At 35.8% G+C, this 14,516-nt stretch overlaps 1 long non-coding RNA gene across 1 annotated transcript in view; it reads right to left on the bottom strand.

The window, feature by feature from the left end:
- Nucleotides 1-651: 651 nt before the first annotated feature.
- Nucleotides 652-14,516, bottom strand: part of LOC122237316 — a 121,130-nt gene continuing 107,265 nt past the window's right edge. Inside the window, exons 2-4 of the long non-coding RNA XR_006215717.1 lie at nucleotides 11,134-11,247; nucleotides 3,762-3,830; nucleotides 652-691 (exon numbers count right to left, since the gene is read on the bottom strand). This is a non-coding gene — a long non-coding RNA (uncharacterized LOC122237316). The remainder of the gene's footprint in view (nucleotides 692-3,761; nucleotides 3,831-11,133; nucleotides 11,248-14,516) is intronic.

Genomic DNA, 14,516 nt, shown 5'->3' with positions numbered 1-14,516 from the left:
TTCTCCTCTGTGATGAAGCAAATATATCAGCAGTTCCAAAAGAAACTGATTAGAGTTTTTTTCACCATTTTGCTGATTATGAAGCACAGATTGTGTACATGAATTTTAGATAAGCATCCAAATTTTATTGGCACCAAGTATCACTATCTGAATTTAACCCACACTGATTATAATGAATCTCACATTTTATACATTCAGTATCATGCAACATGATATTGTGTACATTTATTACATGGAAACATCCTCATTCACTTTTCCTATATATTATATCCTAATGTTATCCTTTCTTACCAACTGTTCACAGTTAAATCTTCTTATTGCTCCCTTGCAAATAGTAAGAATTTGACATTTTCTGAGACAAGTAGATTTTTCTGACCTTTACCATTTAAAAAAAATAAATGGATAATAGATTTGTTATCAATAAAAACTCCTCATAGGCCTCCAATGAATTTACACCAACCCTAAGAAAATATCTTGTACCAGCCTCCCCTCATTTCTACTTTTTATAATTATGAGTTAGGTAACAGGAATTTTTGTGTAACTACTCTTAAACTCAGTAGAAACTATAACTATTCTGGACTGTTAATACTTTCATTTAAGATTTACTTTCATCAAATATGAAGTGTTCTTATCACCATCACCATTATCGCGTGGTATAAATGACCCAAGATGTCTTGCATTGTATCCAGATCTAAAAATAAAGAAATAAATAATCTTATAATTATTATGATTACTTCTTAAAACAGTCTTGCTGCTCTTCCTAAATTTTTTTAGATGAAATTAACTTGAAAACAATACTTGAAGATAATGGATATTGATAATATTATATAAGGTATTATGATTCTCTTGGCCCATTTCAATAGATATATATGACCAATGAACACAAGGTGATATAAAATAAAGCTGTGTACAAAGCAACAAATGGGCAAACAGAAAACATGAAGATGATCTTTGACTTGAGATCCATTTGCTTTCTGTTATTTTACCAGTATTGATTCATGTTCCAAGGGTTGCTGCTACATAGTTACATTTTTCTGTTTTATAAGTGCAAGGGTCACAGTGACATGCCAAAATACCAGGCAGAGTATCAACTCATCATTAGAAAAAGATCACTAATACATGTGATTTTGATATGAGGAACTTACTGATGAGGTCACATATATTCACTTTAATGTAACATTGTTTGTGCTGTTCAACACGTGATGATTCTTACAGTTGGCTTCCAGCTCATTGTCCAAAGGCTGATATTGTATTCATTCAGGTTATCAGTCCCCAAGACACTTACTCATCCAAGGTACCAAGTTAGACCCCTCTGAGCCTTAGAAGAGGTAAGGCAGTGTGAAAAAGAATTCTCCTTAACAGGGCCACAATGTTAGAAAATGTTGTTTCTAATGTTTTATTTTCCACTTACTTTTCTCCTACTATTCTGACATGAAGAATGAGTCTGACATCGAGGTTTCCAACTGTTTCTTAATAAGAGATTAGCTTAAGGCAATGATTTCTGAACTTATCTGTTCACTGGGGATAACTGGAGCTTTAAAAAAATGCAGATTCCCAAGCTCAGAGATTCTGATACAGTAGGACTCAAGTTTGGAAAGTTTTTATCTCTCCCTTCTTATTTTGACACCTTGGTAAACTGAAAAGCTTTCAACATCCAAAGAAAGGAATCCCTGATTGTAGACATTTAGGATTTGACAGTCAGGTGGTGGAAAATTGTTTTGTACCATTTATCACTATGTCTCAATATCATACCTCATCTGTGACCTAGACAATTAATTTGACTATTTAGGATTTTTTCTGGACCCCGTGTGTGTGTGTGTGTGTGTGTGTGTGTGTGTGTGTGTGTGTTAATCTTCTCAGTTGAGCTTCTTATATGAGGAAGATCTATGTACAGATGTTAAGGGCATTGGCTCTCATTTAAGATCTCCTGTGTTCAAATACTGATTTTGCCACTTGCCATGTCTTTAAGCTTCAGTTAAAATGGGTAACAGCAGTATCTGCCTCCAAAGGATTGTTGAGAGAATTCATTGATGTAATAGATTGCCATCATATCTGATACATAATAAGCATTCCACAAATGTAGGTAATTGTAATGACTGTATTTTAAAACTTACTGGGATCTTAAACTTCTGATTTTCCTTTTTGGAAATCTTCATTTACCACCTCTGATTATTGAAGTGTAGCAAAGGTGGTTCCCAAGCACCCTAATTTCTTTGAGTGTAGTGTCCATTTTCTATCTCAGGATAGTAATCTTTCTTAGGAAAACAAAACAACATTGCCCCTAGATGTCATTAGAACATTCCTATGTCTTCTCTACCTTCTGGTAACTTTTGTGTGTGCTAAGTGAAAATCCCATCCCTAATGACTTCTGCTATTAAGCTTGGCCAGTTGCTCCAATGAATTGTCCTTTCCTCCTAGGCTCTGGCTTCTCCTGGCTTTAGTACCTGTTAGTGGAGCCACATCAACTTTTTTGATGACATCACTCCCCACTTCTTTCATACTAACAAATTATCACTGAATATAATACCTACAAGACAATTATGAATGATCTGTCAAAATTATCAAATATTCTAATAAACAACCCACATTTCATTACCTACTCGCTTCTGCTGGAACAACTTGCTTCTGCTGGAACAAAACCTTCCAGCCTTTCCCATAAGTTAAACCAGTGCTCCTCAAAGTATGATGTACAGACTAGCACAGTCCACAAATTGTTAGTGATCCATGAGCAGATAGGAAACTTGTGCCAGAATATAAATCAACTATGTCACTAGACATATGTTTACTTTAGCTGACTTTTTTTTGGTAGAAAAACTTTCTTGATAAAGGGAGTACTTTGGTGATACACATTTTGACAAACTGGTAATGACCATTTCACAGGCCAGCTCCTCTATGTAGCACCATGCTAGAATGAGTGCTAGGTGTTAGAGACACAACACTGAGCAATACAGAAGAGGTCTGTTCTCTAATATGGTTCACTTCCTACCTGAGTTTGGAGTTGAGAAGGAGATACTAACCATCACTTAGTAAATTTCAGGAGCAATAAGTGCTAAGAAGAAGGTAAAATTAATGGGATGGAGAGAAACTTGAGGAAGGCTCTACAGGAGGTAGCATTTGGGCTGAGACTTGAATGATTTCAAGGAGCCAGTCATGTAAAGATAGGGAAAAGGAAGAGCACTCTAGTTGGAAAAAAAAAAAAAAAAGCTGATACAGAGACTTAATGTGGCAACAATTTGTTGTGGCCCAGAACATAAGAGAACTCAGTGGTGGAATCTAAATAAACAAGAAAGAAGGCAATGGGAAGTGATATCTGAACAGTAGATAGCAACTAAATCAAAGGAGGCTTTGAACGTCGTCATGAAGATAGTTTACATTTTCATCCTGTTGTGAGGAAAAACTACTGAAAGTCTTAAGAAGAGGAGGGCCATGATCCAACTTAGAGTTTTTAAAGTTTAATTGCATCTTCCCCTTAAGAACACCTTACACCCCAGTTACTGTGCCTTTGGTCTTGTTCTTTCTACTGACTTGATTCACCACCTTTCTGTCCCTCTTCTTGTACGTCTCCCTCTTACTCTTTAAAACACACCTCAAGTCCATCTTTTCTCACTGGTGTTTCCTAATCACTCTACACACCCCCCCTTTTTTTCTGACTTCTGTAATAATTAATAATTTCAAACTCACATGCTTACATTTGAAAAGAACATTTGTACTAGTCTTCAGGTCAGACTAATAGCATTTATTTGCTTACTAAAAACACCTACCTAAAGCATTCAATGGGTGAGAAATGAATTCCTGGTTATTGTCCCTCCCTTTGTTTTCGATACCATTGCCTGAAAAAAAACAGTAGTATTCAGAGGAGAGATAGGAAGTGTAGAACAGTAGAATATAAATAATTGTTGTTGAGAAGGAAGTGAGTATTCCTGAAGGGAGAATAAATGAGCAAAGGTGAGACCATTTAAAATGCACAGAAGAAAATGAAGAGTATAATTCTTAGCACTTCACCACTCACTCATGGACAGGTTAGTCTCATTGGGGGTTTGACACTCAAATTTTTCATAATATGAGCCATCTGGTTTCTAAGGCTGCTGTTTTTACACTTCTCTCCAAACAACTGCAATCTTCCCATTGTACTCTCTTATATAAATGGAACAAGAGTGCAATTATGAAATACTTCAGTCCCTTCTCTGATCCAAGTATCTTAATTTTTTATTCTGGATTATAATGTTCTAATTTTCTTCTCATCTGATCTCTTGAATTTGTAGCACAAAATGCATTTGGGACCACTGTATTTTGAATGCTTTCTCCCATTTATTATCTAAGATTCTCTGCATTTCTAATGGCTTCCTTTATCTGTTCTACCATGTTCTTGTGATCTACCTACTGCTCAGTTCTTAATTTAAAAAAGTTACTCTTGTGAAGTTGAATGGCTGCTTTTAAAACCCAATCAGTAAGATTCTTTTCAGATTTCAGTACTTATCTTGATGAGTGCTTACTTAGTAGATGATTCAAGAATTGATGAGGTTAAAGAGCTGCTTTAGTTTCAGGGAAAACTGCTTGGGAAGGGAAAAAAGAGAAGATACTGATGTTGATACGGTCTTGTGAGTTTTTCTACTTCATTTATTTTCATTAAAAAAGATAATTGCCTGAAAACAAGATTGTTTTTTGCCTTGAGGGCACACCTGCTCTTTCTGTGACACATGACTTAAAGAGTTTCTTCTTGTCTGTGACATCTGTTATTTCCAGAAGAGTCTGGATAATCTTTTTTATAGTTAAAAAAAAGCAATATAGATAACATTCTTCTAAGTTAAAAGGAACAATAGTCCTAAAACCTTAGTTTTAAGTTGTTGTTCTGATGGTCAAAAATATTGCATTCATTTGCAGAAAGGATGCTTTTCTAGGAAAATGGCTACTAAATGGAGTGAAATCAGTTATTACTACCACCAATGGAAATATAAAAGTGGTATGATCAGGATTCAGGGTATTCAGAGAGAAGATTGTCTAATGTCACCAGAATTTTTGTCTTTATAAATATTTGAAGCTACACAATTTTTCCTGTATCATTTTTCTTCTATTTAATAGATGGGATATTAAAATACTCCAGTTGATATTTGTTATGTAATGAGAACTAAAAACCTCTTTCTCCAGTTTTCACTTCGTTTTTAAATAAAGACAACTATGTTGCTTAAATAAAAGGAAAATGTAACCTGGTTTGCAAAACAGCATATCCACATTGTCACTAAGCAATTGTTCTAGTTGTGCAGGGGTCAAAATTCATTTTAGATTTCTTCTGGCTGGATATTGGACTCTTATTTCTAACTTCTCCTTGATTAACTTTTTCTCTTATTTCTTCAAACAAAATAAAAAAATATGGCACTCATTTTCTATAGTCTCAATCACTTATTTCTAGGATTTGAGGGTGTTATTCACCATTTCTATTTACTTGCTAACTTTTACACATAACTGTAGGTTCAGAAGTAGGTAATACAATACAATAAGGAGAAAAAGAAAACCAAAATTGCTTACTCTTGTACATGGTGGGGTAAAAGAAAACTACTGGATAACCTAGGGTCTATAATTACCTGCCTATGTGATTTATCTGATCCATTGTGTCTCAGTTGAGGACATCAAATTTAATTACAAATTTTTGAATCATGAACTCGGTCTTCTTTATGGGTATCTTGAATTTTGGCAACGTGCTCAACTCAGAGATCACTATCATCAATATTATTTACTCCCAAAATATCCAATGGAATACCAGGCACTATATCCACATCCATGCATGGATGTCATTTAATTCTATACACTTTACATAAAATGTCTCAATCAATTTTTTGTTTGGTAGGGATAACAAGGAAGGAGATTATTTGGCTAGGTCATTATTAGTTCAAAGTAACATTTCATACAATAGTCTACTATATCAAAAGATCCATTGTGTATATTTTTCAAAATACATAAATTTTATGCACTTTTTACAGTCTTTTAATATTTTGTACTGTTTAAAATAAATTTTACTTCCTATGGGAAATATGGGGTTATATGAATTACTGCCTTTCCCTACTAAAGCTTGTTTTATGATAGGTATGATATAATTTAAAGGTGGGAGTAAAGACTGCCATTTAAAAATTCCCCTCTCTTCTTTGCCCCAAGAGTTCTCATAATATCTCAAATTTTACTTTTAGAGATTAATTTCTTTTGGTCTTGAAGGTTTTTGTGCTACAAGAGTTCTCTATTAAAATGCAAATGCCCCTGGAAGTGGAAACATCTTAAACCAGTAATGAACAACCCAAGGCTCCAAGTAGCTCTAAGGTATGGCCAGGATCTAATTCTGCATTAAAAAGATTAAAAATTGCCTTCTTGTTGCTATTTTCAAATATACCCAGATATTAACATTTTAGTGGAAAGAGAGGTATCATTTTTTTCATTTACATTTTTCTAGTCAATAAAGTAAATAAAATTGCCAGGATATACATTTTAAAATTAGATCAAGATGAAGACTAAGTCAAAAAAAGTTATCTTCATAGTTAAATCTGATTTTAAAAGTATGAATTTGAGTTAACTTCTGATATGCAATCTTTATGCTTTTCTCAAGATTTTATGTATGCCCAAACAGGCTATATATACATAAAAGAGAAAGTTATTGGTATATTAGTTCAATTTAACAATTAGCTAGGAAAGGTTGACATTCAAAATAATATGCTTTTAAATATGTGTGATTTGATAGGCACCTTGTTCAAATTTGAAGTTTTATGTATGCTGAATAATTAGAATTATATTCAGTAAATTCAGTTCAACTTAAAAATAAAACAAAACAAAAATGGGTTCATAACAGATGGGAAAAATATAAGCTATTGTAAAAGAGTCCTGAAACACAAAAAGCAGATGGATTGGGCCTGATAGAACTGGATAAAACACAGCATCAATTATGAGCAGCTGAAAGTCATCCTGAAGATAAACACAGAGAGAAATATCAAGCTCAAAGTAAACACATGCAACAAAACAAAATAAAACAAAATGGGTTCCTGGAGCAATCCATCAGAGCTCTTTATTAAAGATCTCTGGTCTCTATGCAAATACACACACACACACACACACTGAGCAGTGGGGCTGCAGAAGCTTTTTACCCTGGGCTAAAATCCAAAAAGTGAAGACACTACTCTGACCACCTGGGAAGGGTTCAGACTTGATCTGAAGGCTTATTGCAAGTTCCTATGAGAGAGAGAAGACAAAGAAAAGAAAAAAGAGGTAATGAAAGGCAGCTCTACTGAGGACAGAAACATAGTACAGCTCCCTGCTACCAGAATAAAGCTCTTCTTACTTGGCAATGGGGAGATCAAAACTGAGGAAACTCCATGACTATGCACCTAAAAAGTAGCTTGTAACAATTTTTTTTTCTAGGTAGTTGAAACAAGATGATTATTATACACCCAGAACCTAAGTTTGCCCTTCCATTCAGGATCAAAGACTGTGAAAGAAGAGAATGGAAGAACTTGAGGGAAATCCCATGCCACCTGATTCTATTAAGTCGGTTTCTGCATGAACATGAACAGACCACCAAAGACTACCATTCATTTGAGTAAAACACCATGAAAAAATAAGAACAAAGTGAACACACAGAAAGAATGGTTCTGGAGGAAATAGACATAATTGAGGTGTTAGAGGAAGACTTGGAAACAACTGTGTGAGGCTTCGATGAAATTAGAGAAGGTAATGTATACATAATATAAACTCAAAATCTATGATAAAATAACAGAAAACAAAAAAAAGTGGAGATTAAATATAAATACATCTTTGTAACTCATTAGAATGATCACTGTTGAAGACAAAATGTGTAATCTAGAAGCAAACGTGGAGTCAAATACAGAAGATATGAAACAGAGGAAAGAAAAATTCAGAAACTAGGAGCATATATTCAAGATTTATATAGTGTGTCTAAAAAGAGTTCAAGATTGAGAGAACAAAGGCAGTGATGATAAAACTGTGAAATGAACAACAGACTAAAATATCCTGAAATTGAGGTCAGGTATGAGATTTCAATTTTAAAAGGGCCATTAAACTTTGAGCAAGATAAGAGTATACATGTGTATTTGAACATGCAACACACACGCGTGTGCGCGTACACACACACACACACACACACACACACACACACACTCCCCCAGCAAATCCTAAAGGAAATGATAAATAAAAAAAGACGTTGTGGAAGAAGAGTTTCAGGCAGACTTGAAGAATGGATATGATAGAGGTAGGTAAATAATAGAAAAGAGAAGTGGTTGAAGATGTGGGTGGGGGCCGTACAGAGAAAACTGGAATGAGAATTCAGATGCTAATATTCTTCCATTGCCAAATTTTAAGTTTAAAAAAAATTAAGGAAATGAGAATTATGTCAGGTATATGTCCCAAATGTTCTAATGACTATTCCTTGCTCACTTGACTTGGGAAAGAAATGAATTCATTTCTTTCTTTTCCTCCTCCCCCCGACCTTACCACATACTCAGCACACTTCTATTTTTGGATGGACACAGCTAGTTTTGAAAAATACATGAAAGGCTGCTTTAGGGATTGGAGTCCTAATATTGGCCCAGTATATTCATCTTGTTTTGAATCATAGTATAATGAATAATTCTGGTGGTAATGAGTGAACCTCCGTATTTATAGAAAACTGACATTTCTTAAACATGAAATTGTTCCTGTTTCTATGTAAATGAGGTTCTGCATTTAGGTGCAGTGGCTTCTGTTCATTTTACTTGTTCTGTCTTATTTAAATCAAAAGATTGTATCACCAATTTTCACCCTATGCCACCCCCACCCTCAAAACTGCCATACATTCTCTGTAGGGTCTGTGCTCCTGCTCAGAGAATATTTTCCATCCCTTATGTCTCTCACCCAACATGCTTATTTTGTACTTACTGGATTACAAAATTATAAATATCTTATAATCAAGTAAAGTTGGTATATCAAACTAAAATAAAGTGGGATATATGTGTGTATTTTATCTTCCTCCTCTCCTACTTATATACAACACATGCATTTGGAACATTTCCCTTCTTGACATGGGTCTTGCCAGTGTTTTCTTTTTCTGGCAAGATATAAAATCTGACAGGGAAGAGGCCACCTCTCCTTTCAGGATAATTTCTGTCTGAATCAGCTTAGGCTCAACATAACAAAGTACCATAGTCTGGGTGGTTTAAACAACAGAAATTTATTTTCTCACTGTTCTGGAGGCTGGAAAGTCCAAGATCATGGTGTGGGCAGATTGAGTTTCTGGTGAGAACTCTCTTGTAGGACAATGAACAGAGCTCTTACCATATTCACATAACTGCATTCACATGGCTTTCCCTTATTGTACGCATGTGGAGAGAAAGCTCATTCCCTTTCTTCTTCTTCTCATAAGGCTATCAATCCTACCACTTTAGGACCCCCACTCTTATGGCCTCATTTAACCATTTAACCTCCTAAAAGCTCTGTCTCCAAATATAGTCACATTGGGATTAGGGCTTCTATATGTACATTTTGGGGGCAAACAATTCAACCCAAAGCAATTTCTTCCTGTGGAATATAGCACTATGCCTCAAAAATATGGAAATTGTTTCAAATTATTATTTTGAGCATTTTTATTTTATACAAGTATATTTTAAAAAGCAGGTATATGCAGAAGGGAGGGACCAATTCAATTCAAATCCCTTCTTTTCTCTGAAGATTCCAAAAACTTCCCACTGAACTTTCTTATTTTTAACACTTTGTTAGTATTTTAACTATGTCCTTTTTGTGATGGTAGCTTCTAGAGCACATATTACCTATATATTACCTATATTCCTTCATTGAAAAGTTGGTCATGCATTGCTTTATGACTACTGCACTATAAGATGAACTGCTTTTAATCTTTTATTCTTATTATTTTTTTCATATGTTTCTTGCATTTCAATAGGATTCTAAGCCACTTATAGTCAACACGGAATCCTGTATGGGCACAATATCCTTTATAGTTTCCAGGCATAGTAATGCCCAGCATGAAGGTGTTTAATGTTTTATTTCTTCCTTTCTTTCTGCTTGCTTTAATCTGTATACATTTAATTAATGATCCTCCACCTAATTAAGAGAAAATGAAAAGATTTAAGATAGAAAGATGGTGATAATTTTTAAGATACTTGGTATTTTTAAAAGATTAATGAGAAGAAGGATATAACTCATTCTTGTAATCTTCTAGTATAACTTTTCCCAAATCAGTATTTTATGGAACATTTTTTTTGTCATTGGTAGGGTTTCCTGAAGCTAATTCTCAGAATGTAGTTTGGAGTTCAGGGTCTAAATTAGGGATCAATATCTGTGAAAGGCAATGAAAGCAACAGAATGGGCAGAGGAAGAAGGTGAAGTGTGAGTCACATTAGCAAAGCCTCCCCTGGAGGAGATTTATAAGTTAATGCAGCCCATCAGAGTTGTCCTGCATGTATCTGAATCAGCTAAATCCTTACATTTCTATCACTCATTGCATACGAGTTGCTATGGGAAGGACAAGCCTTTGAGAGAAACAGTATTTTGTGGCTAAGGAAAACCCTCAAGAAATTAACAGCTCAGGAAAGAAGTCTTTTCTTGAAAGTGGATCAGGGCAGCACAACGCTGTATCTCTCAGTCTGCTTCTTTGTGCCGATCAGATCCACTCCATATTTGTTCCCCAAGTAGCACCTCTAGTATTCCAGAGGGCCTTTCATTCTGGGTCAAATTTTGGATAAGAAATTTAGTGAAGTGAACTACAGTCCCCGCAACTGTATATTTTCTCAAGCTTCAACTGATGCCCATTTTTCCTTCCTCAACTATTCACTCTAAATCCCCCTCACTCTCAGCTACCATGTCTGCTGAGATTCAAAGATCACTCCGATTCTTTATTAGGAAAGCAACTTCTGGATGATATAGCATGGGATTCTACTAGTGAACCCCATGCCCATGACCCATTCCTGTATTTACTTTGTCGTAGAAGGACTCCTCTGGTCTGACAGTGTTATATGGGACCCCATGTGGATAGATCAAACACTCTATAACCCAGTGGAAAAGTGGTGCTGGCTTGTGCCACAGTCAGAAAACCAAACCAATAACTGGAATATGTATCTATTACTGTTAGAACAAACATTTGGTACTTACAGGAATGAAGTGTTTCAAATATGGTCCACTTGGCATCAATTGGCTGTTTGGTCTCCTTGAGGATCTCTGTCTCTGGCAGGTTGGGTAATTAGAAGTAGTAGTAGCCAAATCAGCCTTTGTAAACAGAAGACCATGCTGTTAGGCTCATGTTTAATGACAATCTCTCCAACCATGACCACTTCATTCATATGCTTATTGTGCCAACCCTGCAGTGGGGAGGGGGGGTGCAAAAACTGAGGATGATGGATAACAGTGTTTAAGTCTTTTTTTCTACTTATGTGTTTAGTGTCTCCTCCCTGCTGGGCACCTTCTAGTGGTACAAAGATCCCACTTCATGCTCATTCCTAAATGTTCTTCCACATATCTTTAGCTCTTACCTCATTCTCAAATTCCAAATTTTCTTCTTTCAAGCTCCTGGCCAGCTAGCCAAGCTTTTTACCACTGCTCAAAAGCTTATATATAACCCCAAGCCACTCCTTTTTACATACAATTTGAGAACCTGGTACCCCACTCCACCCTTTGAGAATATTTTCCCTTAGCACTGTTTTTACAGGCATTCCTAAATGAGGTCTCTGTAAAGCTGCTATCCATATTTTGCTTGCATTCATAAACCAAGCTGACACATCTTAAAACAAAACTTAGGCTTTTTGATTTAGATTTTAATGAATTGCTCATATGACCATAGGTGTGAGCTGAGGAAAGAACTCTGGAGCACCACTGGGGTCTAAGTTACCAATTTGGGAGTCTACCAGTTACCATATGGGAGTCTAAGTTACCAATTGGTCTGAGCCCCACTCATGACAAAAGTGCATCATCCCAGCCATATGAAATGTCACCTCCATCTTATGAGAGAATGCTGGACCTGCCCCATGATATAAGTTGTAACTTACATTTTTAAATTGTAATTAAGTTGTAACTCTGATTTTTAAAATTGGCTTTTAATTGTATGGTAACCAATCACAACTTTTTGTTACCCTTTTTAGGAATACTAGTGGTACTTAGCAATAATCACACTACCCATCATCCATATAGATACTATTTCTTCTGGATTTCTCACACACCTGAAAAATCACACCAACTATTGTTTTCTCTTACCCAAGTACAACATCCCAATTCACAGATCATGAGAATCTAAATGATTCCACTGCCATCTGGTGCCAAGAGCCCTCTGTGCTTCCCATACAACACAAGGATTATAATGGGATCTCCACTGCCTGTTGGGTAGTGAGTTATCTAGCTCTAAAATCTCACCTCATGACCTGTTTTCTTGGAACACTCCTGTTAATAAATTCATAAATGAATTTCTGTAGAAAGAGTTATGAGATGGAACTTTGTGTTCAAGATACTTATTGAGATTAACCATGTGAAAGAAAGGGAGAAGAAACCAGGTTAAGGGAAATGAAACTGCCATTCAGGCTCAACAAAACCTCATCCCACCCCATGGGGAACTGTGGAGCTGACTAAAGCTATCTTACATTTAGCCAAATTGGCTAGCCCCTGGATACGGGCTCAACTCCCTCTTCAAGTATAAATCTTGGGTAAGGCTCTCTGTGACTGAGGCAAACCCTAAAGGAACTGACATTTGGGACAAGAAGTCCTTCCTTGAAGAAGTATATGGATAGCATATCTCTGAGTCTACTGTAATTGTTCTGCAGTAGCTTCAGTCTGAAATTGTAACTGCTCAGTTAAAGAAATTTAATTTTTTTAACATTTATTCATCTTTGAGAGACACAGAGAGACAGAGCACAAGCGGGGAAGGGGCAGAGAGAGGGAGACACAGAATCTGAAGCAGACTCCAGGCTCTGAGCTGTCAGCACAAAGCCCAACGGGGGGCTCAAACTCACGAATTGCGAGATCATGACCTGAGCTGAAGTCGGACACTCAACAGACTAAGCCACCCAAGTGCCCCTCAGTTAAAGAAATTTAAATAGGTTTCTTTATTGAAGAATTTCTCAGAAACTTTATAAGGCTAATATACACTGTGATTCTCTAAAGAGGAACAACAAGAACAAAAAGTTCCAAGAGGCCTTTATTTACTTTATACCAGTTGGAAAAAAACACTGATCTATTTCAATCGGTATTTTCTTTTTGTTGTTGTTGTTTATTTATTTATTTTGAGGGAGAGAGAGAGCACACACACATTAGAAGGAAGGTGGGGCAGAGAGAGAGTGAGAGAGAGAATCCCAAGCAGATTCTACACTGTCAGTGCAGAGCGTGGGGCTCAATCCCACCACCATGGGATCGCAACCTGAGTCAAAACCAACTGTTGGACGTTTAACTGACTAAGCCACCCAGGCACCCCCTGATAAGTATTTTCTTACAATGATAGCATTCCACATAAAGTCTTAGTCCTGGAGAAAATGAATCTACAATTCAATATATCAGAATGGTATATTCTTTCCAACAACACTAACAATGGTTTTAGAGTTACAGAAAGAAGCAAGCTGTGGAGGTAGCTATCACTCTTATAATGGCTTTAGAGATGCAATTTTCTACTAATAAGCAATTTCAATGGAGTGTTTCAAGGCTGTCTACTTTTAAAGGGCTTAAAGTACCAGATTACAAAATTTATCAGTCATGTCTACCCAATGAACTAATGCTGTCTCTGAAGAAATGGATTGGGAAGTGAACCCTATGTTTTTGAGAAGTCATCAAAAATATTTGTAAGGGAAGAAGATCGGAAGTAACCAATGTCTGTACTGACTTTCTTAAATTCAGCATTACTCTGCAAAACTGAGGTTCCCTCTGTCGTGTTGTATCTTAAAGACTCAGAAGGTCTTTTGGTTATATCTTGGTCTCTTACTGTGGAAGAAAAAAAATAATTTGTTCTTGTGAAAAATATTTAGGAAGGAATGTATTTTTGTTTTCTTCCACTAAGATAGTCAAAACTTTCATTTGCGATGAAAGTTGCAAACAATCTAGTTGGTCTGATTTCACTTCACTATTTATAGGTTTGTCTGTACATACCAGCAAATAGTTTAAACTCCCTTGGCTCTTCCAAGAAAATGCAAAGGCAGGTCACAGTGGATTTTCACCTATCATTTATACTAAAGCATTATACCTTAGTAAAAACAATGTTCTCTGCTCGAAATAATAGGGGCGTTCTGAAACAACTTCATTTCTTGATGCTCTAACTTGACCCTATACAATTTACTTAAGGAACTGGCTGAGTTTCAGCTTCCTCTTAAGTAAAATTGAGATCATTTGTAAGAATTAGAGTTATTTGTAAGAATTGGAGGCATTGTATGTATTCAATCTAGTTCCCTACCCCACAATAAATGGTGACAGTTATTACTGTTTTCAATACAAATATTGAGGTTACTATTTTCCCTCCTTTTTTCTGAAATTTGATTTTAAAATCAGACAATTTAAGTAGTTAGGGA

Source organism: Panthera tigris, chromosome A3, assembly GCF_018350195.1.
Source record: "Panthera tigris isolate Pti1 chromosome A3, P.tigris_Pti1_mat1.1, whole genome shotgun sequence".
NCBI lineage: Eukaryota > Metazoa > Chordata > Mammalia > Carnivora > Felidae > Panthera > Panthera tigris.
The sequence above is the reverse complement of the archived record's forward strand: the minus strand, read 5'-3'. Positions and strand labels throughout refer to the sequence as shown.